Source organism: Talpa occidentalis, unplaced genomic scaffold, assembly GCF_014898055.3.
Source record: "Talpa occidentalis isolate TD23 unplaced genomic scaffold, MPIMG_talOcc4v2.1 talOcc4.2, whole genome shotgun sequence".
Taxonomy (NCBI): Eukaryota; Metazoa; Chordata; class Mammalia; order Eulipotyphla; family Talpidae; genus Talpa; species Talpa occidentalis.
The window spans coordinates 3,690,377-3,715,726 of record NW_023602073.1 but is presented as its reverse complement, the minus strand read 5'-3'; the positions used below and the strand labels follow the sequence as shown (position 1 = coordinate 3,715,726).

Genomic DNA, 25,350 nt, shown 5'->3' with positions numbered 1-25,350 from the left:
GGCTCAGAACCTGATCGATGCTAAAAAAAGCTGATTGAATTGCACAATGATTTTTCACCTGCCTCTCAAAGGGAAGGCTAATAAAGACTAATAAAGCATGTGTTTGTGTTTCAAGAACAGATCTAGTGGGGACCATATGTCTTCTGTTGTTGTCAAATGAGGGGTCAGGAAAGTAGGAAAAGATTGATGAGGCTCCTCAGAAAATACAGATGGCTGTACAGTCCCCTGCTGAAAGGTTTAAATATCTCCTTTGCTTAGATTTTTATATGCATGGACAACACCAATAGGAAAAAGCTTTAAAAAAGTTACCTATTGTATAGTGGACACTTACTTTAATTATTCACGCTGAAAATTTTTATCTACCCCCTAGAGAGCACCCACTTAGCCCCAGGCACTAGGCTAAGAATTCCACATACATTATCGTTCTTATTTTTAGATAGCTAGGTTGTTTCCAGCTTTATTTTTCTGTTATAAATAGTGCCTGATTTATGACATCCTGTTTAGAGTGGATTCCTCTGAGCACAGTTACTGGGCATGGAATTAAAAAACCCCACTCTTAAAGCATGCCACTACATGGCTTTAGCGCCGTGCCATACTCCCACACGAGGGGGGCTGTGCCTTCACCTCCGTCCTCCTAAAGCCCCAGAAAAATCAGCCCTTTGTAGAATTGAAGGCATCAGCCTGCTGCATAAATAGAAGTCTTGAAAGTTAAGATAAATACCTGACAATGTTTATTCTAGAGACTTAGGAAAAAAGACAACAGCTCTTTTACAGCTTTTCCATGTGTTGCAAATGAGAATTGTTGCACTGGAAAGAGAATCACATTCCTGTTCTCTTGAAAGTGGGGTGTTTTTGACAGGTTCGAGGATCCCTCTTATTTAGCCCAGCTGTTATCTTTGCTCTCCTTTCCAGTCTTGACCTCCTTAGCTTTCCACTCGTAAGTTAGCTGTAGCTCAGAGGGAGATGGGGTGGCCTCTTCCCCTGAGAGATGTCTGAGAGTCTGGCCCTCCCCTCTGCAACACCCACTGCTGTCCCTCTCCCTGTAGCACCCCGAGGCTTGCTTGTCACCCTTGAGAAGCAGGACTACGTGGACAGATGGGAGGATATAGATCCAGAAACAAACCAGAGGACCCAGCTGGCCTTGGCTTTTCCAGTGTCATCGTGTTTTCTCCACCCAGGTGTTGTTTCAAGGCATGAGTTCCATGCAAGCGAGCAAGCATGTGTCAGTGGTTGCCCCAGTTGTAGGAGACAGGGCAGCAAAGAGACCAAGCCCTGCCCTGCCCATGTGGAGCTCACACTCCCAGTGATGGAAAGGGAAACACTAAAGAAATGACTAAATATGGGCCTCCCCTGGTGGCGCAGTGGTTGAGCACTTGGCTGCGAAGCTGCCCGCAGTCACTGCAGCACCAGTTCGATCCCTGGCCACTTCCCGGCGAGGGTCCCACATGGCGCAACAGACCTCTCCTGTCTCACCCGCTGCTCCCCTCAGCAGTGTACTTCTGTCCTTCTGCCTGTTCTGGTCCCTGCTCTGGCTCTGGTGAATTCTCTCACCCTCCCGCGCTTCTGACTGTACCCAGTGCTTGTCTAAATAAATAAATAAATCTTAAAAAAAAAAAAAGAAGAAGAAATGACTAAATAACTGCAGATGCTCAGCTAGAGAGGAAAGTGCCAGACCCAGGAGCTGACCAGAGAGGGGGGGTGGGAGGAGGGCAGAAGAGAGGGGCAGGCTCGGGAGGGGCAGGCTCTCCTGGGTGGTCAGAGAAGGGCTCTCTGACCTTTGAGTGGAGATTTGAAGGAAATGGGGGAGCAAGACTTATAAGTGTTTGGGGCTGCCACAGGTTGAGTGTTCCAGCAGCTGGTGTGTTTGTTGCCTGGCAGCAAGGGGGCTGTGGGCTGGAGGGGAATGAGTGAGGGGGTTGTCAGAGGAATGGTGACTTGGGGCTATGGAGGAGCTAGTAAGGGCTCTGAGTCCTGTGTTAAAGGGCATGCAGTAGACATAATATAAGCTCTGGAAGCAACCCCAACGCCCAAAAATAGATGACTGGGTCAAGAAGATGTGGCACATATACACCACGGAATATTACTCAGCAATCAAAAAGATAAACTCATGCCATTTGCAGCAACATGGATGGAGCTGGAAGGGATCCTGCTCAGCGAAATAAGCCAGAAAGAAAAAGAAAAATACCGGATGGTCTCACTCATAGCAGGAATCTAGAAAACCTAAATAAGGGACCAGGAAAAAGACTAATTATAATAAAGTAAAAATGAAAATCAGCAAGCAACTATAAACCGGAGACACACTACAGGGGGATGGAGGAGGGGGTAGGATCAAAACAAGAAGGGGGGCGAGAATTGTGTAGGGACTATGACCAAGATGAAAATGCATACTTTGTGCAAAAATAAAAAATATATAAAAAACATATAAAATTAAAAAATTTAAAAAAATAAAGGGCATGCAAAGCCATCAGAGGGTTGATAATGGGGGAGCAACATTATTTGCTGTTCTGGTTTAAGAGGGCTGGCTCTGGCTGTGGTTTAGCAGGGTAGAAGCAAGTAGACCGGAAGCATCTATCACAGTCGAGGTGAGAGAGGCTGGTGGTAGCTGTGGAGAGTGAGGAGTGGCCCACGGAAGGGAGGTCACATGTCATTTGCCTTTACTCGGTCCCTTGGCCAGCTCCCTGGCATGCCTCCCTCACCCAGGGAGGCGTAGGAACTTCTAAAGCAGTCTGTTCCCTTAGGCGCTATGACCTCCAGGTCTCAGTCACATCCATCTTCTTTTGGAAAGATGTTCACCTGACACCTGGCATAAATCTTCCTTTCCAAGTTCCTTCTTCAGTAGCAAAGTAGAAGTTCAACATGGCAGCTGGGACTGGAGCAAGAACCATTTCTTTCTTTCCTCCATGCCCAGCCTTCTGCTCGATGGGAACTTAAGAAAAACACACAAAACCAGGAACCACCTGCTGGAGCTTCCCAGCTTCACCCTAAGCAGGAAACACTGAATGACTCTCTCAGGTTTTTGAATGTCTCTCAGCTCCAACACCTGTTTGACTTCCTTCTAGAGCTTTGCATTATTGATAATATTAGTAAAAAAGAGCTGAGGAACATTTTCCAATGTAACAGGAAGGTTCGGGAGGCCGGCGCTCAGACCTTGCTTTTCCTTCCAGCTCCACCAGATGTGTGTCTGCGCATGTGCATGTGTGTGGGGACTGCTTCGTACTCTTTAACGTGAGTCCTAGACAGCTTGATTCTTTCAACTTTAACGTCTTTCAACTCTAAGTAAGACCCGGATGAGATGATGGTCCTGGGACACCCTGGGGACTGTCTGTGTCTTCTGTTTGTCACCTGGTCTTGCTGCGACTATCTACAGAGGAGTCATAAAAAAAAAAAAAGATGAGAGGACAGGGCCTTTTACGGGGAGGGGTAGACAAGGACTGGGGGTCTCCAGCATCCAAGGGGACCAACTGAAAAACAGGAAGGCGTCTGAAGTTGGCTGTTCATTCCTTCAATTTAGTCCTTTCATTCACTTCTGACCACCCCTCCCCCCATTAATGGATCCTCTCTGTTTCCCACAGTGGCTGCAGAGAGCGAACCGTACCTCAGAATTCTCTAGTTTTTGGCGGCCTGTCACACTGGAGTATGGAAAGTGTGGGCAGATGTGACTGAGGAAACAAGTTCTCTGTGCTTTAGAGACAAGAGTCCCCCAAGTGGTGGTCCAGGTTGGAATTAGGCCTGCCTTCTGGACCACTGTTTAGGCCTCTACATCCCTCTTGTGGACACATCAGAGGCTGACTCATTCTGGGAGAGGAAACTGACAGTTGTCCTAGCAGCTCTGCTGCATTGGCAAACAGCACTAATACTTTCTGTCATTTCTTTCATGCAAGGAGAATCATCCCCAATGGCTGTGATTTCTAGAAAAGACCTGGTTCCATCAGCCATGCGTCAAGCAGACTGGGGTGTCTGCGTTGGATTTTGCGTCTCAGGAGAGTCGTGAGTGGAAGAGGGACACTCACCCACTCGAAAGGGTGCTCTTTCATCCCTTTCTATCACGTTCATCATTTTTTGCTCATTCCTTGTTTTCTTGGGGCTTAAGTCTTGCCTGTCCTCTGCAGTGGCATCTGGTGGAAGGTTTTACTCAGTAAGCAAATGACTAGTTTTCAAAAATGGACAGCCTGAGTTCAGGTCTGAGGCTGAAGCCAGTTCAGGTGAGCCGGATCCTTTTCTCTCCACTTACCTACAAGTGGACATGTTCTCCCAGGCCTGGGGGATGGGGCAGTCAATGCGAGACCTCAGGCCTTCCCTTTCCAAAGGCCCTCTCTTAGCTTTCTTCTTCTCAGGAGGCAGCTGCATGTTATATGGAAGCACATTCACATCAATGAAAGTGGCCCATGCTTTCCAGAACATGCTCTTCCTATGAGTGTGTGTGCTTCACAGCAAGGGATATATCACACTCTTTCTTTCTTTTTTTTTTTTAAGATTTATTTATTTATGCATACAAGAGCTGGGATACAGGCCAGAGGTGCGGAGGGTGAGAGGATTCACCAGAGACAGAGTGGGGAGCAGAACAGACAGACTGACTGAAATACACTGCTGAGGGGAGCAGCGGGTGAGACAGGAGAGGTCTGCTGCGCCATGTGGGTAGCTCCCTGGCCGGCCGGGTTTCGAACTTGTGCTGCAGTCTGTGGATTGCTTCATAGTGTGGTTCTTAACCCCTTGCGCCACCAGGGAGGCCCATATCACACTCTTTCTACATAATCATTTTCTAGCAGGTTCCTAATCCAGTCCCACATGACTGTTTCAGTGATGATGTGGTCCCTGATAACATTATTCATGCTGTAGTTGAAAAACCCATGTTCCAACAATTCTTTCCTTGCTGCATTTATAAGAAGCTGTCCCCCTGGCTCAGGGCTTTGTTACTGTTTTAAGCCTGACATTGTTATGGTCTTTGTCCCACCGGCTGCATGACTCAGTGAGAACCCCTCCACGCGAGGTGACGCCAGCAGTCCTAGCAGCTCTGCTGCGTCGGAAAACAGCGCTAATACTTTGTGTCGTTAGGTTAGTTCTCAGGCTTTGTTCTAGGCGGTGACTTAAATCAATTGGACCATGTAGCTAATGTCAGGTTCTTTTGAAAATTAATTCTAGACTCAGTCATTGAAAACAGGTGAAGATAAAGTAAGTACGCATGGAGTTCTAGAGTAATCTAGAGCACAGTGATCGAGCACATGCTTCTCACAGAGCACATTGTCTTCCAAAGTGTGGTGTTTGTTAAATCGATGAATTGTTTTAATTTTATTCTTTGGATAAATGAAAATTGTGACTTGCAGATGATGATGATGATGGTGATGATGGTGACAATGATGATGACAGTGACGAAGACAGGATAGCTTAGGAAGGAAGGCAGTGGCAGTGTCTGAGCTGGGTTCTTCCATGGGGCCCCTTCATTCACTCAGCCAAGCCTGACCACACTCTTGCCTCCTGGACGCTTCTCACAGCCACCCATGGCTCTGCGTCCCCATCACCATCATTCTAGCCTGCTGCTGCCACGCCACATCTGGATAACACACGTGAAACGCTTAGTGCTCAGCCAGCCAGGGGAGTCCTCGATAAGGGGTAGATATAAAATGTTTATTGTGAATGGTGGGAGAAAGCAGGTACGTCAACTGAGGTACCATTTTCTGATCAGAATTCTTCAGAAATGCCCCACATCACCCAGAGTATTAAAACCAAGCTTCCTTCCAAGCCTACAGCTCTGGCCCATGCTCGGTGCTCCCACCTCACCCAGCGGCACTTTCCATGTGCCGTGGCTCATTGGCTGTGCTGACCTTCTTCCTTTCTTGGGCCCGGCAAGCTTTCATCCACCCTCATGTGGGCCTTATCTTCGCTCTGCTCAGTGTGCCCTGCCCCCTCCTCTCCCTGTGGCTAAACTCTACTCATCCTTAAGCTTAGCTTACATGTCACTCAGAGCAACCTCCCCCGATTGCAGCCTAACCTCTCTCTAAAGTAATTTTTCTTTGCCACAAACTCCATTTGATTCCTTCATGACAGTCCCACACCTGAAATGATATTTCTCTTTCTTTCCTTGTTTATTGTCTTCCTCTCCTACCACACCCTAAATTCCATCAGGGCTGGTTCCATGCCCATCTTTTAGCATGTGTGCCTGGCACATGGTTGATACTAGGAAGTCTTGGTCGGTGTTTGTTGAATGAGACTAGGAAACTAGATGCTAATCATAATAGACATATAGGTAATAATGCCAGTGATTGGTTAGGCATTGGCTGTACGTGCCAAATGCTGAACTGCTGGCTTTGTGTCTATTACCTCACTTAAGCCATGAGCACAGTCCAAAACAGATAGTCAAAGATGAGGAAATAAGCTATTAAATAGGTCAACTTGCCCAGCTATTAAATCCAAACCCACATCCTGGTCTGTTACTTGATGCCCTGTGGCGGTTAAGCCAAATCCTTCTTGGGTCCAGGAAAGCCTTCCTTGAGCAGAGATGAAGGGTGCGAAGGCATCCGAGACCAGCCGCTACCCTCGGGGCTGGACCGTGTGTGCCCACAGTGTCTTATGTTGTGTTCTGAGCTTGAGGGGCCAAGACAAGACAGGTGGGGAGAGGCGGGGGTCATTCAGGATCTTGTATTCAATTCAATAAAGAGAATGCCCATCCTTAAGGGGATATCTGGGTGGAAGAAGATTCAGTGGGTGGAAGGGCAGGACAAGCTGGCTGGCAAAGAAAGGTTTTGTTTCCCCTTGTGCAGCATGTTCTCAGACTACCTCATGAGAGAAGACCTGTATGCACAAGTTCTGGAAAGGGTGGAACAGGGGAATGGACCGGTTTTAAGAGGCCATGAGAAAAGTTGGGTGTTGGGTCTAGCCTCTGAACCGTATGTGTTCTCACCAGGAAGAGCAGCAGCGCTGGGGAGGATCCTTTCTGCAGATGGTGGGCTCATTCCCCGCGGCTCGGTGTTCTGGGCCCTCACCAACAACGTGCTTTCCCTTCACTGCTGATTCTGTTCCCAGCTTGGACACTGTGGCCACTGTGCACCCACGGGAACAGCCGACCTTATTCTGTTTCCAGCCACTGCATCAGCTAGGGTTACGTTGGCCTTCCCTTCGAGTTCAGGGGCTTCTGACTAACACCCTGTTCTTGAAGATCTAGGACCTCCCCCTTCACCCCCCAAAAAATCTAGTTTAAAATTAAAATTGCTTTCTGCTGCATAATCTGTCTTTGGAGCTAGGCCAAATATCCTGCTGTTAACGAAAGGGATCCCCTTTAGAAGTTCAGGGCCAGGATGGTAGCCTGTATTAAGCACGTACAACTTGCTGGGCCTGTATGAAAGCTCTTTCCACAACTACCCGGTAATGTTTTATTTGGTCCCCACTTTACAGATGGAGTTCTGGAGGCACAGGGAGATTATGTGAGGGTCCAAGGTTCCATTCCACACAAGTTGGGGTGCAGGAATAGAACTCACATGGAAATGTGCTCTTGAGCTCTGTGCTGGTGGTGCGTCCTGCCAGTGACCGTGGTGACCACCCTGAGCCACCCAAAGCCTCGCCTGCCCTGTGTAAGACAAGCAAGACAGCTCCACTCTCTGGCCTCTTAAGCCTGGGGCATGTTTTGTTTAATTGGTAGGATTTTCAGGGTGCTGGCTGACTCTGCTGCTCTCTGAATTCCTGTGCTCGCAGTCCTGTGTCACAAAATGCCTAGGAACCATACTGCCATCTCAAGTCATTTCCAAATATGCACAAATTTTCTCCCTGTCTGGATCACAAGACCCTAATGAACAGGGCCCATGATTTGTTTTCCTCTAGTTCCCCCGGGACTCCTTGCATGTTTGGAGGGTGCTTAGATGTGGTTTAATGCCACTTATCCTGACTAGAGGACACAGTAACCTCCACCTGAGTAGCAGCCTTCGAGAGGTGGATAAAACCTGCATCAGACAGGTATTAACAAGCCCTTCTTTCTTTTTAAAGCAAAAGTGCTTTGCTTTGGCAAGGGTAAAGCAAATGAAAAACATCATCGGAAGACTCCAGAAACTGATTTCTGGTAGGGGTGTAGGGGTGTGGCCATCCTGTACATTTTATAGTGGCCTCTTCATATCAGACATCTTTGTGCTATGATTTTTGATGTTCCCAGCAGTCTTTTTGAAATAATCAAATTGAGGGGCTTCCCTGGTGGCTTAGGGGTTAAATCTCAGTGGCTACAGCCTGAGTTATATCCCTGGCCAGGGAGCTGACCCACATGGCATGGCAGACCCCTCCTGTCTTGCCCGCTGCTCCCCTCAGCAGTGGACTTCAGTGGGTCTGACTGTTCTGCACCCTGCTCTGTCTCTGGTGAATCCTCTTATCACCCCACTCCCTGCACCTCTGGCCTGCACGCTACCTCTTGTAAAAGAAAAAAAAGAAAGAAAGAAAGAAAGAAAACAATCAGATTGAGCTCTGGGCTTGGGCAAAGCTGTGAGATGTGATCTGCCAGGATGTCTCTGTTTGCTTTTGCACGTGTGCTGCTCCTGGAGAAGGAGCACGGGCTGCCTGATGGGCCAGAGGTGGTAGCTGATGTGGCCTCGGAGGGAAGGACCAGTGGTGCCTTGGGGTGATGCTTGTTTTGTTCTTTTTCCCATTTCAGTCAAAGAATGCTCATTCTTTTCAGCTTGTCTCATCCTTGGCTTACCTCCGATAAGGAGATGAAGCGCTAAATTACAGCCGTCTGGGCACTCCCTGCCCTTCTGCAACTGAGCATCACTGTGGGAAACTTCCATTAGAAAGGATTTTTTTTAAAAGATTTATTTATTTTTATACAAGAGCTGGGGTACAGGCCAGAGGCATGGGAGGGTGAGAGGATTCACCAGAGACAGAGTGGGGGGCAGAACAGGCAGACTGACTGAAAATACTGCTGAGGGGAGCAGCGGGCGAGACAGGAGAGGTCTGCTGCACCATGTGGGTAGCTCCCTGGCTGGCCGGGAATCAAACCTGTGCTGCAGAGGCTGCAGAGGCTGCAGAGGCTATGGACAGCTCCACAGCACAGAGCTCAATCCTCTGCACCACTGGGGAAGGCCCCATTAGAAAGGATTTTATTGTCATTTCTTGGATGAGGAATAAGTGCTCCTACCTGTCATTGTGCATGGTGACTCTGGCAGAATTCAAATACCTTGGTGGCAGAAGAGAGAATTTACCAGTGGAAGCCAAGCAGCCCTAGCAAGCAGGTGGCCAAATCCCCGTGCTCTCTGTGCCCAGGCAAACTGCCGAGATGGGCAGTTTACTTCTTCCTCTTGCTACCCAGCGGAGCAGGAGAGGGTGGCAAATGCTCCACCAGCTGCGTGGCCAGCAGCCTGGCAAAGGAGGAATTGTGCGGTGAAAGCAGAATGTGGTTTCAGGCGCAGACCTTCAGGGGAGCATGTCAGGGAAGGCTAACGCCATGATGGTCTCTCGGGGGTGGGCCATCCGCCTGGCTCCACCCTGGCCTCTCATACAACTTCTTACCCAGTTCCGATTTCTCTGGGCTTCTGGCGGGTACAGCAGATCCCTCGAGACCGCTTGAAAGACTGAGGGATGCTGAGCAAATAGCGAGCGCACGTATCGTCATAGCAACCCCGTCGTGGTCCTCAGCCTCACACACTTTCTCAAGCAGATAGGGCCCCGGGGGGCGTCTCAGGATTGTTGCTGGCTCTGCTCGGACGAGCCCCCTGTACCCCTTTGCTATACTCGCTTGAGTTGTGCTTTAAAGGAAGGAGGGGAATGAGCTCTGAGCACATGGAGAACGGAACTGAGTAAGCACAAAGGGAAGGCAAGATGAGGGCGGACAGCAGACACGTTCCTGCTGAATCTGGGGCCAAAGGCTGCTTCTCTGGGTGGGGGGGGTCTTCCTGCTTCTCTCAGGTGTGGGGAGGGGCAGATGTGAACATCTATGAGGGATTTTATGACTGTGTCACCAATCAGATGCGGCACTGGCTCAGCCTCCGCACTGATGCATACAGGCCGAGTATCAGCTCCATGTGTGTTGTGTGCACTCGTCTGCAAGGCCGCCTCGACGAAAGACCCCACAGATGAGGAGACTGACACGACAGAATTTATCTCCTCACAGTTCTGGAGGCTGAGATCAGGGTGTCACAGGCTGGGTTTCTTCTGAGGCCTCTCTCCTTGGCTTGTTGATGGCTTGTTGATGGCCTTCCTCTCGCGGGTCCTCACCAGGGGTCTCCTGGGCATCTGTGTCCTAATCTCCTTTTCTTGTCAGGACACTAATCCTATTGGACCTTCACGACTTCTTTCACCTTAATTACCTCATTGTAGATCCTGTCTCCAAATAGTCACATTTTGAGGTCCTATTGTTTTGGGGGGTGCAGTTAGCCCCTAACAGTTATCCCGTGCTATGTGATAGAAATGGCCTTCATGGCCCTTCCTACATGCTGAAGCTCTTCTCAGCCCTTGTGTGGACCATCTCTCCAATCCCAGCCTGAGAGCGAAGGCCGCTAGCATTTCCCTCGTCTTATAGATGAGGACACGGAGGCACAAAGAAGTTGAATATTTTTTTTTTAAGATTTATTTATTCATGCATACAAAAGCTGGGGTACAGGCCAGAGGTGTGGGGAGGTGAGAGGATTCACCAGAGACACAGTGGAAAACAGAACAGGCAGATTGACCGAAGTACACTGCTGAGGGGAGCCGCGGGCAAGACAGGAGAGGTCTGCCGCGCCATGTGGGTAGCTCTCTGGCCGGCTGGCTGGGAACGGAAAGGTTCGGCGTGGTAAAGGAAAGGCGAGCCAGGCTAAGCTTTCTCAAAGGAAGGGAAAATTTATTGTGCCCCGGGCGGACTTCACGGACCCAAGGTGGGGGTCAGTAAAGCCACACACATTGGGGGGGGCAGGCTTTTATAGGGTGAGGAGAGATCAGGTGGGAAACTGAGCTCGTACAGCAGGGGGAAAAGTTTGTAGGGTGGGGGGAGTTTCTTTGAGAAAAGATTTGTAGGGCGGGTGGGGGGTGGGGGAGATGCATTGTCTGAATCCTCGAGGCAGGCTTCCACATTCCTGTTCCCAGGTGGGCTGCCTGGTGGGTTTTTGCATTCCAGCCTCCTGCATCCACCTTTTAGGAACTCGTGCTGCAGAGCCTGCGAACTGCTTCATGGTGCGGTGCTTAACCCCTTGCATAGTGGGGTGCTTAACCACCAGGGAGGCCCCAGAAGTTGAGTATTTTGACTGCAACAGTGAGAATGCAGCAGAGCTAGAACCTGAACCAGGCAGTCCACTTGAAAGCCCAGGCCGAGCTTCTCCATCACTATGAAGTAAATGATGGAGCTGGGTCCACGTTTCTCACTGGAAATGTCAGCGGGCAGGTTAGGGAAAGCTGGAACTGAGTTCATGGAAGAGGTCGAGGTGCTCCTTCACGCTCACCCCTAGTTCTTGTCACAGGCTGGGATGACAGGCCTGCAGCTGTGGGGCCCACACCACCCCTTCCATGTGGGAAGGAGGGCTGCCAGGTGATAGTCTAACAGGAGAACAGGCCAGAAGTTACAGCTGGAGGAAAACAGACACCGATGTGTGTACGGTCCTACCTCACAGGCCCATCAGCCACAGGCCCAATTCTCTCCAGCGTGGAGCCTGCTGTTCACAGCTGACTCTCTGGTGTGCCTTTTCCTGGAGCCTCCCTTCTGTTGCCCCCCTTTCTTCTGACAGCTCTGTGGGGCACTGACACCTGCTCAGATGACCACACACACACACACACTCACAAACACACATACACACACATGCTTGACTGCAGGTCTCTGGATTCTTCCTGGTGGAGCTGACGCCTTTACCATGCAATCACATAGGAGTTCCTTGTTACTTTGAAAGCATTTCTCACTGTCTCCTTGAAGTGAAGCTGCTTTGCTGTGTGGATAATTAGGTGGCTGTGGTTGCCTGAGGCAGAAGGTGAGGGACGGGGCTTGGGGAGTGGCAAGGTTTCTGTTCTCAGTGTCGAAGTTGTCAGACTTGTCTCTCTCCCTTCCCCTGCTGCTCCTTCCTCCGCTTCTTTTTCACTGCTGGCCTCTAAAGGGGACGACGGACCTCTGTCTCTCTACATCGCTCTGTCTTGGGAATCTCCTGACACTAATTCTGAATTTTCAAATTGTTCCCCTCTTTCCTCCTCCCCATCGTAGGTGATTAATAGCCATCTTTGCCCCTGTCATTATTGGCAGGATTCACCCAGCAACAGGTAGATGCCCCCCTCCTCAGGGATCAGGTAATCTACTGAAGCACAGGGTGAGCCAGCTGCGTGGTCAGAGTGTTATAGGGCTGCCCCTCTCCCTGTCCTATAACAAGAGCAGGCCCTGGGCTTCCAGAACACTGGGCCCAGAGTAGCTGCTACCCTTACCTTCACTGAAAGCCTCTCTCCAGAGTGCCAAGGGAAATATTTCTAAATCACTTTGGGTTTGGGGATCTCCCCCTGTTATTACCTTTCTGATATCACCCATACATCAGTGGCCTTCGCCTTTTCACCTGCCTTCAGAATCATGTCAGCCGAAAATCCATATTATTGCAGAAATCTGGCAGATTCCGGGCCTCCCTGGTGGCGCAAGGGGTTAAGCACAGCACTGTGAAGCTGTCTGCAGCCTCTGCAGCACGAGTTCGATCCCCAGCCAGGGAACTACTCACATGGCGCAGACCTCTCCTGTCTCACCCGCTGCTCCAATTGTTAGGGGGAAGAAAATGTCCCAAAGCTATTTTCATATAGGCTTTGTGGACTCCACCCCCACCCCAGGTCAAAGCCAAAGACACTGGGAACTCCAAATCCCATCACCACCAAAGGGAAGGTGGCTGGGACCTGAGGGTGGGGTTAAGCAGCCAGGTGGATAGAAAAGGCAAACACGTGGGCTTTGGGGGACCCCATTTTGGGCTCTCCACCAGCTCGCAGCGTCCGGCCAGCTCTGAGAGTGACTTTGGGTTTCCAGGTCATCGGATCGGGTAGGACGCATTAAAGACTTTATTTCCCTATTTTCTCCCTGAGTTGTACATTTTCCTTATTTCTTTTTCCCTTGTAAATAAGCCTTTTATTAACCTTGTGTGTGTGTCTGTAGTAGAGTATTCATAAGTCCCTTTAAAGCGCGCGGGTGAGGACCCACAGCCAGGAACCCGTTTAATATCGGGGTTGCTCTATAACACCCTCAGCAGTGTATTTCAGTAGATCCACCTGTTCTGTTCCCTACTCTGTCTCTGGTGGGTCTTCTCACCCCCCACATCTCTGGCCTGTACCCCAATTCTTATATGCATCAATAAATAAATCTTAAAAAAAAAAAAAAGAAATCCAGCAGATTCCATTTCATACCTGTTAGGTTTAAATAATAGAATCCTTTTTATTAAAGATAGTGTGGGTTATCCCACCTTTAAAATTACCTATAAATCTATCCCTCTTCCTAGCTGTATGAGTGCACCACGAGGCTGCTGGGTGGCGGTCGCCTGACTTAGTGATGGATGCTCACTGAGGGTGAAATATGGAGCTTCCTTTTCCTCTTCAGATTTTTCTGAGTTGCTTAATTAAAAAAAAAATCATTTTGGAGAAAGTGTCATTTCTCCAAAACCAGTAGTCACTCCAAAATAAGTTAGTAGGACCAGACATTTGTAAAGTGATGTATTTGTAAAGAACACAAGTATGTCAGCCCAGCTCTCCCCTTAACAGAGCCGTGTGAGCAGGTGAGCATGGCGAGTGGTTGCCCCAAGAGGTGAGAGGCTGGCGGGTGCCTAGGACTGTGCCCATGTGAGAGTATCTCCTATTTATTAAATCTTTTGTTTGCTTGTGACTGGATGATATTTCGACCCACTGGCCTACTTTCCTTCAGGTCCTAAGTTACCTGAGCTCCTTCACACAGCTGCTTTATCTTTTCTCTCTGCCAGGTCACACGGGAGGTCCTCACTGGCAAGCCCACGTTTTCAGTGAAATAGCCATTACCAGTAGCGAAAGTCTTTTCTCCTCACAAGGAAGACTGTTTTGTGAAAAGCAAAACAGCCCCTCATCAAGCTTGTGCTTTATGGCAGGAACAGAGGGGAAGCTTTTGCCTGCTGCCCAAGATAAGGAGCTTGCTATATTGTGCAGAAAATTTAATTAGGCAAAGCAAGACAATTGGAACTGGGGCCTGCCCTAAGGAGGAAAGGAAATTAACCTCTGCCTGCCACAGCTGGGCCCAAGGTCATGTTCAATTGTGTTCTGATCAGGCAGCTATTTCCTGAGCTGGAGAGAGAATGTGTCAGTTCATAAACACTCCACGTGGAGGACAAATGCTGCTCTACTGGGCTCTTGGCCACGCTCTTCTGCAGAGTTTGCTGGGAAAGGGTGCATTTCTCACATACCTTTGCCCGATCACAGTTTTTTTCTGGGACCAAAGCCAAGTGCTCTCATCCCTTGGGAGCTGACCCAAGAAGAGAGATTCTGTGAACTTCTGCTCTTGTGCAATCTCAGAGAGCAAGCTGGGTGAGCATGAGGAGAGGGTGGTTGAGTGGGAGTCATCGTAATTGTTCATCACCCTCTCTGTTAAATAAAGGGTCTGTGCTTGCAATTCTCTTGATGAAATCAAGTGACACAGAAAAAGCCACCTCACTAAATCCAGTTTATATAACTGATTCTCTGAGCTCTCTTTGATCCTCATTTGTCCAAAAGTCTAATCAAGTTTCAGATGTAGTGAAGACCCCTGACTGTCCCTCCCTCCCCCAGTTAGTTCTCCCCTTACTCTATAGTAGTAGAGCCATTCACTTTTAGCTGGACCCATGATTGTCAAGAATAAAAAGAAAATTTATTTTAAGAAATTGGGTTATGTATTTATAGACGCCCAAAATCTCGATGTCTTCAGTCAGCAAGCTGAAGACCCAGGAGAGCCGATGGTGTGCGTTCTAGTCCAAAAGCCAGGAGGCTTGAGCTACAAAAGGAGCTGATATTTCAGTGCAAGTCCAAATGCAGAAGATCTATGTCAGGCAGGAGGAATTACCTCTCACTTAGCCTTTTTGTTCGATTCAGGTCTTCAACTGATCGTGTAAGGCCCACCCGCATTAGGGAGGGCAGTCTGCTTTACTCAGTCTATTCAGATGTTAACCTCATCCAGAAACAGCCTCACAGACACACCCAGCATAATGTTAGACTAAATGTCTGGGCGCCTGTAACTCTGTCAAGTTTACACATAAGATAATCATCACAGTGGGGTTACCTGTTCTAAGGGTGTGACCGCCTTTCTTTTCAATAAATAAATCCTAAGCATGTAATTTCAGCTGTTATAACCCAGATCCAAAATAGCAATGTGTTTCTCACATAATGGTCCCTCTGTCAGCTCCATGGTGTCTAGGATCATTATCCTTTGTTTCATTGCTTTACCATCCCTAGGGTATTGTCCTTGTCTATATAGTCCAAATGGCCTCTCTCCCAGTCAGTCTTCACATAAGAAGAGGGAAAAGGAACACTGCACCACGGGAAGTTTATTCATTACTTCCACTTATATCCTACTGGCCAGACTAAGTCACACTTAACTGCAAGGGAGATTGGGAAATGTAGTTTTATTCTTGACAACTGTGGGTCCTGATAAACCTTAATGGTTCTCTCTCTCTCTCTCTCTCTTTTTAAATAATGATTCTATTGCTAGAGAAGAAGAGAAGTGAGCAGGAGGCAGGAAGAGGAGGACAATCAAGGGTCTCTGCTAAACCTTTGATTTACCAGGACCTGTGCCAGGCACCAGAGACAGAATGGTGTGTAAGATGGGGTTCTGCCAACTATCAGTGGGGCGACTGATAGACAAGGTGTTTGTTACCATACTGTTATCAGTGCTAACACTGGGTAACCACAGGCAGCCAACCAGGACTAGCAAAGAAAGCTTCTTGGTGCGTTCTTGTAATCCATTTTAAAGGACAACTAGATGGGACCCAAGGAGTTGAAATTTGCCTAAACTCCAATATCAGCTGAACCTGTATTTTCCTTACTCTGTTGGTGAAACTGAAATCAGACGCTGAACCCAGCAAATAGCGAGATCCATAAGATTCCTGGAGGCATGAATTAAAAAGAAACAGAATTTCTTCCCTTTTCTGTCTCTCTTCTTTCTACCTCCCTTCTCTTTGGTTTCTCTAGAAATAAGGAGTTCCACAGTCCTAGCAGGATTGAAGGCGCTCTTTCTAAGCCTCAGGACCCTGTATATGTGCGCCTGGGAGGCTTCATGCAAGATGTCCTTGAGGGGTTTTGAGATGGGGTCTGGGGGGAGTGGTGGTGTTGAGAGCTCTTACATAATGTGGTAAACAAACAGCAAATGGGTGTTTCATTTTCCATTAGCCAGAGAGGTATTTTATTTCCACTAGAAATGGGAGCAGGCATGAAAGCAATTAATGTTAGTGGGTTTATAGTGATGTCCCTGGAGCCAGCAAAATCCTGGGGCCAGATGTCTGTTCTTCACTGGTTCCTTGTTCAGAGAACATTTCGTGAGTTATTTCCACCCCTGCCCATCCTACCTCCTGCCAAAAAGACCCAAAATATCACAGTTGGGAGAACACAATATTCCTTGAACAGCATAGGCAGAAGGTCTGTTCTTTGAGATAGAAAAAGTGCCTCAGAAGTTGGGAGGGAGGGACAGAAGAGACAGGAAATACCCTTGCCAGCCTCCTCTGGGACATGGGACCCAGGGCCTGGACCTGGCACCCTTCGGCCCCTGGAGATTTAGGACTGGACTTGAAACAAAGATATAGGTGTTAGGAATAGTGATCTCTCAGCCACACCTCCTGTTCTGTGTTCAATTTTTCTTCAACTCTGGACTTGGCCTGTCTCACCCTCAGTACATGTGGGGTAGGAAGGATAGAAGGAGAAACAATGGCCAAAATAGAAGCCCCAAACATCCTGCTTCCAGCCCTATATACTGGAATAATGGGATCTGTTTTGCTTCATCTTAGCTTCACCATGACCAATGACCACCAAAGTTCCAGAATCTACCGCTTTAAAATACCTTCCAGGGTGAACGTTCTTTTCCTGTGTGACCTTGTGTGGCACATCATTGGCTGTCTATATCTGCATTGTCGAGTTCCGGAGCTACTCATCATCTGTGGTTTTTGAACATTTGAAACAGAGCTATTCCAAATTCAGCTGATTTATGAGTGTAAAATCCACACCCATTTCGAAGGCAATTTGAAAGAATATAAAACATCTCAAATTTTTATATCCATTATATGTTCATAATATTTTATATAAACTGGATTAAGTAAAATTTATTATTGAAATTAATTCTACCTATTTCTCTTTAGCATTTTCATGTAGTTATTAGAAAATTTTACACATGTAGCTTCTGTTTACCACTTGCGTTATACTTCTATTTTTGCCAGTGCTTTAAAAGAGCTTTAAAAATATTTTAGAGCTTCGTATTTAAAATTACTGAAAATATTCAAAGAACTTTAAAAATCTTCCCAAATTTGAAAAGCCTTTAAAAGAAGAGACTAGCCAAACCTTTGTAACAGAAAAGTTGGATAGCTAACAAAGATATTACCTTAGCATCTGAAATAGTCTGGAAATATAATCACTTTTCAGAGCCACAGAGTGATGTAAATCGTAAGATGGCACTGTGGTTAAGCAATAGGGAGTAGTGGGGCTGGTGGTTCACTGGGACAAGCTGCCCTATACAACGCCATTCAAATTCAAAAGTTTAAAACACTGGATACTTCATAAACAGTATCTTCAGGTGGAGTTTGACCTAGAAGATTCCAGTATGCTATTCTTGGAAACTATGAAACAAAAGGTGTTACTGAAGAAAATTACCCAGTGTAGAAAATTCACTCTAAGCTTTGTAAATTATAATTTCTTTTTTCAAAATCTTGAAATAAAATGTTTTTTTCATCCAAGTCCACAGATGGGCTCTAATCTGTAGTTATGTGTTCTTTTAGTAAGAATAGGATAACAGTTAACTCACTTGACTGAGATGCAAGACTGATGTTGCCTCCTGTAAGTTTTCTAACAATCCATTAATATGAGACTTCATTTTCATTGGTGTTCAGGGAAATCAAGCTATCTACAAGGCCTCCCCAGTGGTGCAGCAATTGAGTGCTGGGCTGCGAAGCTGCCCGCAGCCTCTGCAGTGCCGGTTCGATCCCCAGCCACCGGCGAGGGTCCCCGCATGGCGTGCAGACCTCTCCTGCCGCCCGCTGCTCCCCTCAGCAGTGTACTTTGGTCCTTCTGCCTGTTCTGCTCCCTGCTCAGGCTCTGGTGAATTCTCTCACCCTCCCGTGCTTCTGACTGTACCCAGTGCTTGTATAAATAAATAAATAAATCTTAAAAAAAAAAAAAAAAGAAATTAAGCTATCTACTTGGTCATAGCCAGGAAGTGGCAGAACTGAGGTTCAAGCTCATATTTTGGATGACACTGTCATAATCCAACAAAAGGCCTAAAAAATTTTATTCCTGTGTTTTCTTCTAAAAGTTTTGTAGTTTTAACTCTCATGTTTAGGTCTTTGATCCATTTTGAGTTAGTTTTTGCATATGGTGTTAGTTAAAAGTTCAGCCTTATTCTTTGGATGTAGATATCCACTGTCGTAGGATCATTTGTTGAAAAGACTATTTTTTCCTCATTAATTGGTTTTGACAGCCTTGGTGAAAATCAGTTAAGTGTGAGAGTTTGCTTCTGAATTCTCAGTTCTATTCCACTTGTCTATTGTATGCCAGCGCTGCAAGCGCTGCACCATCTATTGCTATAGCTCTGTAGTAAGTGTAGTCTTCCAATGTTGTTCTCTTTCAAGATTGTTTTTGCATTTTCAGGATCAGCTTATCAATTTCTCCAAAAAAAAGGTAGCTGAAATTTTTATTGGAATTGTATTGAATCTCTAGATTCAACAATTCAATTTGGGTAGTAGTATCTTTTAACAACATTATGTCATCTGATTTATGGACATAGGGTATCTATCCAGCTATTGAAGTATTCTCTAATTTCTTTCAACTGTTTGTTTTTAGTTTTCAGAGCATAGATTTTTTTAAAAATTTTACATTTAAAGTGTTTTATCCTTTTTGTTATAAATGGAATTGTTATAAATGGAATTGTTTTCCTATTTTAGTTTTCAGATTGTTCATTATTGTGCCAAATTTGAAAGAGTGCTATACCATCCAAAAAATACGTATGTGGGGTCGCCCTGGTGGTGCAGGTGGTTGAGCACCATGCTGCATTAAAAAAAAAGAAAGAAAGAAAGAAAGAAAGAAACAACAGAGAGGCTGGGATTATCTCTCCTCAACAGGTGCTTAAGGGCCAACAATGGCATCTGACCCTTGTGTAGACCAGTGGCTCTCCTGCTGAGGAAAATAATTTTGGTTCATATTTCTTTGTATAAAATGAATCAGGAGAAATCTGAGGTCCTTTTAAAGAGAATTGCCTGACTACAGATGTTAGCATTATATGGGGCTAGAGACTCATGTGTCTGAATACTATGAACTATAATCCTCAATGCACAAAAAAGAATTAAGAGGCTATTAGAAAATGGCTAGTATAAGGGGAGGGCTTGTTTGTGCCCTGATACAAGAAGATCAAACATGAAGAGACATTTTCAAAACAAAGAAATCTGAATTCAGACTGTGTAGTGAATGACAGCAGGGAATTCTTGTTAATTTCTGTTGTTAATTGTTATAGGCCCAATAGTTGCAGGTGGCCATTCAGAAAGAAAAGGGAGGGAGAAGGGAGTGAGAGAAGGAGGGAGGGAGGGAGGGTTAGATCAGCTGATGTTAGCTTAGGTATTTACAGGTGGAATAACATATATATTTTTTGGTTTTGGGGTTTTTGTTTTTTTTTTTTAAAGATTTATTTTATTTATACAAGAGCTGGGGTACAGGCCAGATGCGCGGGAGGGTGAGAGGATTCACCAGAGACAGAGTGGGGAACAGAACAGGCAGACTGACGAAATACACTGCTGAGGGGAGCAGCAGGCGAGACAGGAAAGGTCTGTTCGCCATGTGGGTTGCTCCAAGGCTGGCGGGGTTTGAACCGGCACTGCAGAGGCTGCGGGCAGCTTTGCAATCCAGCGCTCAACCGCTGCGCCACTGGGGAGGCCCTCTCTGTTGTTTCTTAACCGTGTGCAATACTTGTGCATCAGTGACTCGTTAGAAGGAGTGAGCAGAGGGCTGTCCCTCAGCTCACTTGATTTCATGAGGTGAGAACTTGATTCCCTCGCCCCACAGAAGAGTCTCTTATTCCAGCCACTCCTCACCTCTGGCCTCCAGTCGCCAGATGTGCTTTCCTCTCCATTATTCCAATAATCTTCCCTCTCCCCTTCATTTAAGATGTTGATCTGGAAGCGAGATACACGTCTGCAATTGGCATCAATGCAGGGCTTACAAATGGAAAAATCCCTGAAGAGTTTTTATGTGGTCTATGCCTAAAACATCCTGCTTTTGTGTTTTTCCATTGGCAGCACTGCATCCTGACATGTGTGCTGTTTCAATCACAATATGCTCGTGGGTGACTCCTAATTTAAGTTGCTCTGGGGAGCAGGAAGTACATTCAAGTGGCAGCCGGGCACCAGCCCATCAGCACAGAAGCCACATCGGAGCCGGGGTAGGGTCTTGGTTATGGCAGCTGCCAGCCTTTCAAGTTGCTAGGCTATGGAGAGAGTTCCTGAATGATGGGGAGAAATTTGGGGATCTCGGGGAAGTGGCTGTGTATCAACTGACAAGTACATGTTTTAATTCTTTTCCTTCTCCCGTGTGATGTGGTTGTGTGTTGTGTGAACCCCAGGTATACCTTGCATACGTCCCGTGTGCTTACTTGTGCTGTTCCATTATGGGGCCTCTGCCTCCCATCAAGTCTTTCCTCTCCAATATGCCAGAAGGCCAGAGGTCACTTGTCTTAAAAACAAATGTCAGGGACCTCTCTGGAGGTGCAGGCGGTTGAGCGCAGTGCTGTGAAGCTGTCCGCAGCCTCTGCAGCACAGGTTCGATCCCGGCCAGCCAGGGAGATACCCACATGGCACAGCAGACCTCTCCTGTCTCGCCCGCTGCTCCCCTCAGCAGTGTATTTCAGTGGAACCGCCTGTTCTGTTCCCCGCTCTGTCTCTGGTGAATCCTCTCATCCTTCTGCACATCTGGCCTGCACCCCGGTTCTTGTATAAATAAATAAATCTTAAAAAAAAAAAACCACAACAAAACAAAAATCAGTATTCCCCTGGTTTCATAGACTATAATCCTTTCCAGACGAAACTCAGCTTCTTCATGAATAACTGTATGGAGGATTTTAGGAGTCAGGGAAGCAAAGTATCTGCCTCCCTGAAAGGGAGCATGCATCAAAGATATCAGGGCTCTCTCGGGCTTATACGTGCTCTCTCTCTCTTTCTCTCTCTCTCTCTCTCTCTCTCTCCCCCACCTTTCCCCCCCTCATTGCCTCCCCCCACCTCTTTTTCTTGCTCTCTTGATCTTTCCTTTATTGGAGATGTAACTTACTTACAATAAAATGTACCCATTTTCAGTGTATAGTTTAAGTGTATGGTTTAAGTGTGTAGTACACCTATATAACATTACCCTCCTCTCAAGGTGTGTAATAGTTTCATCACTCCAGACAGTTCCCTGAGTGATCCTGTGTTCCGTACCCACCCTTCCAGCCGCAGCATCCACTGATGTGCTTTGTGTCAGGATAGCTAACTTTCATCTGCTTGACAACTTCGTGTAGTGACATATGGACCCCTCAGCCTCTGACTTCTTATTCTCAGTGCAGTATTTTGAGATTTCTCCATATTGCTGCATGTCTGAATAGTTTGTTTATTTCATTTCATGGATATACCTCCACTCCTTTAGTCATGCTAATGGATTGGGTTATTTCTGGCTTGGACTATTGTAAATAGAATTGCTATGAACATCATATTCAGGTCTTCTGTATAGATATATATTTATATTTATCTTCAGTACATTTCTAAGAGAAGAATTGCTGGGATCGAAACAAAAAAAATCAAATATTTGGGAATAAATCTAACAAAAGAGGTAAAGGACCTATACAAAGAAAACTATAAAACACTGTTAAAAGAAATAGAAGAAGACACAAAGAAATGGAAAGACATCCCCTGCTCATGGATTGGAAGAATAAACATTATTAAAATGGCCATCCTACCAAAAGCAATATACAGATTCAATGCTATTCCAATCAAAATCTCAATGGCATTCTTCAAAGAAATAGAACAATTATTGATGAAATTCATATGGAATCACCAAAAACCCCGAATAGCCAAAGCTCTACTGAAAAAAAAAGAAGGAAATGGAGGCATCACACTCCCAGACTTCAAACTATACTACAAAGCCATAATCATCAAAACTGCATGGTATTGGAACAAGAACAGACATACAGACCAATGGAATCGGATAGAAAATCCAGAAATAAACCCACAGATTTATTTGTTCAATAAATGGTGCTGGGAAAACTGGGTCGCTACATGCAAAAGAATGAAGCTTGACCACTACCTCACACCATACACAAAAATCAACTCAAAATGGATTAAAGAACTAGACATAAGACCTGAAACCATAAAATACATAGAAGGAAATATAGGCGAAACACTACGGGATTTGCACATCAAAGACATCTTTACAGACACATCACCCAAAGCAGTGATAGTGAAGAGAAAGATAAACAGCTGGGACTACATCAAATTAAAGAGCTTCTGCACAGCAAAAGAGACAATAACAAAAACAAAGAGAAACCCCACCAACTGGGAGAACATTTTTGCACCCAACACTAATGATAAAGGACTGATCACAAAAATCTGCAAAGAGTTGATGAGACTCAGCAACAACAAAGAAAATAATCCAGTCAAAAAATGGGCAGAAGAGCTAAAAAGAAACTTCTCTGAAGAGGAAATGCAAATGGCCAACAGACATATGAAAAAATGTTCAACATCACTTGTAATCAGGGAAATGCAAATCAAAACTACCATGAGATACCATCTTACACCAGTGAGAATGGCACATATTAAAAAAACTAGCAACAACAAATGTTGGCGAGGGTGTGGAGAAAAAGGAACTCTTCTGCACTGTTGGTGGGAGTGCAAACTGGTCCAACCACTATGGAGAGCTGTGTGGAGATTTCTGGACCTACTAAACATAGAGCTTCCATATGATCCAGCAATTCCACTCCTAGGTATTTACCCAAAGGACACAGAAACATCAATTCCAAAGAGCACCTGCACTCCTATGTTTATAGCAGCACTGTTTACAATAGCTAAGCTTTGGAAACAACCCAAATGCCCAAAAATAGATGACTGGATCAAGAAGATGTGGTACATATATACCATGGAATATTACTCAGCATTCAAAAAAGATAAACACATGCAATTTGCAGCAACATGGATGGCACTGGAAGGGATCATGCTCAGCGAAATAAGCCAAAAAGAAAAAGAAAAATACCGGATGGTCTCACTCATAGCAGGAATCTAGAAAACTTAAATAAGGGACCAGGAAAATGAATATAAGAAAGTGAAAATCAAAATCAACAAAAAAACTATGAACCAGAGACACTTTTTGGGGGTGGGGGGGCGGGAGGGGAAGGATTGGGGTCAGAATGGGGCGTTTGCAATTGTATGGGGGAATATAAAAATAAAATTTAATATTTAAAAAAAAAAAAAAAAAAAAAAAAAGAATTGCTGGGGCTTTAGGAGAGATACATGCTTTACATTATTAAAAATCTGCCTGTTTTCCAAGCTGCTTGTCCAGCCCTTTTCTTTTTAAATGCCCAGAATTGCCATTAACTAGCCCATGCTTTGTGCTAAAAGATATCAGGGGAATGAGTGGAGGCAACTGGTGTCCATGGCATCTTCATCAATAGAAAGGCTTTTGAAACTGACCCTGATCCTGCAGGAACCCCTCTGTAGTTCCTGTTCTGGGGTGTGACTCTCGGAAGTGGCCCCTGCCTGACTGCAAAGTGAGAGAGCAGGTGCTCACCGCTCACTGAGCTCCATCTGCCTCCAGGCCCTGGGATCCAGAATTGCATCCTTTCTGACTGCAGGGGAGCCCTTAATAAGACCAGACACTCAGTGTGAGCTCCTTGGACTCTGCCTTTGTTCATGGGGCCATTTTGGGTCAAATATGCAAAATGGGTGTATGATTTCAAAAGGGCAATTCTTTTGAAAAAGTTTTTTACTGACATAAATTTACACCCAGCGAAACACCCGGGTGTAAGTATACAACTTAATGAGTAATGATTACTACCTATAACCATGCCAGGCAAGATTTGGAATATTTAAAAGGGTAAACTTGAAAAGGCTGTCTCCCCTTGTCCTGTGTCAGACTGACACCCAGCCCAGCTCTGGCTTGGTGAGGACGTGAGCCTTGTCACAGATCCTAGCTAGGTGTCTGATAATACCATTAACCTGATAATGATGGCCTGAGATGTGCTGGGTTTTTCCACTGGATCTCACTTAAGCTTCAGAACAGACTTGTGAGGCCCAGAGAAGTGACTAATATAGCACATGCATATGTGTGTGTGTGTGTGTGTGTGTATGTATGTATGTAGTAAATATATATATGTGCAGTATATATCATAATATGCAACATAACATTATAGATGTGTATATCATGTTACATGATATACAGTAGCCAACTTCCTGCCGGTCGTTGCTGGCTACAGACAGGAGTCAAATGCAGCATGAAGGATCCTGCCCTGGCACTTTCCTAAGCCAGACTTCTCAGCCTCTTCTGAAATATGAAGAATAGAGAGAAAAAGCAGTGCCTCCTTTGGGAGGCCAGGGGAGCCTGGGAGAATGGTCTATAGTTGGAAATTTCTACTTTAAAAAATTAAAGCAAAATTTGTATTTGGTTCCAAATATTCCTGTGTTAATTTTAATGTAAATAGATTTAGTATTAAAATACCCCCCCGCCCCTCCCAAAATCATTAAATCCAAGAACCCTCCAGGGAGATGCCTGCCGTGTGACCAGGTGGCATTCCCGACGCTCCTGCAGGACACCGCCCTTTTCACGGCCCATGACTCTCTTGGGATTTGGCCAAGGCTGTTTCCTGGCCCCCCACCTGCTCTTCTCTCTCTTTTTTTTTTTTTGTGGGACCCTCACGGGCGGCCCGGGAGCGAACTGGCCCTGCAGAGGCTGCAGGCCCAGCGCTCAACCTCTGTGCCACCAGGGAAGGCCCCTGCTCTTCTGTTTTGCATTGACGTCTCACTTGGAAGCAGACAGGCCCTGCGAGGAGGCAACAGAGCCCTCAGGTCTCCCCTTTAATCTGGCTCTGGGTTTCTGACACAGCAAGTCTGACTCCCCACCTTCCAGGAAATGGCGGGGCTGCCCTCAGGTGATGTAGGGCCTGGGAGTGAAAGGGGAAGCAAAGAGCGGCACTGTGGAGGTGCAGATAGGTTTCCCACAGCAGACATCCGCAGCGGTGAGCGCCCCAGCCAGACAGCCCTTTTTTCCCTT

General features: G+C 46.3%; 1 protein-coding gene across 1 annotated transcript in view; it reads left to right on the top strand.

The window, feature by feature from the left end:
• The window catches only part of GFOD1 (glucose-fructose oxidoreductase domain containing 1), a 116,206-nt gene that overhangs the window by 53,994 nt on the left and 36,862 nt on the right, over positions 1–25,350 (top strand). The window lies entirely within an intron of this gene.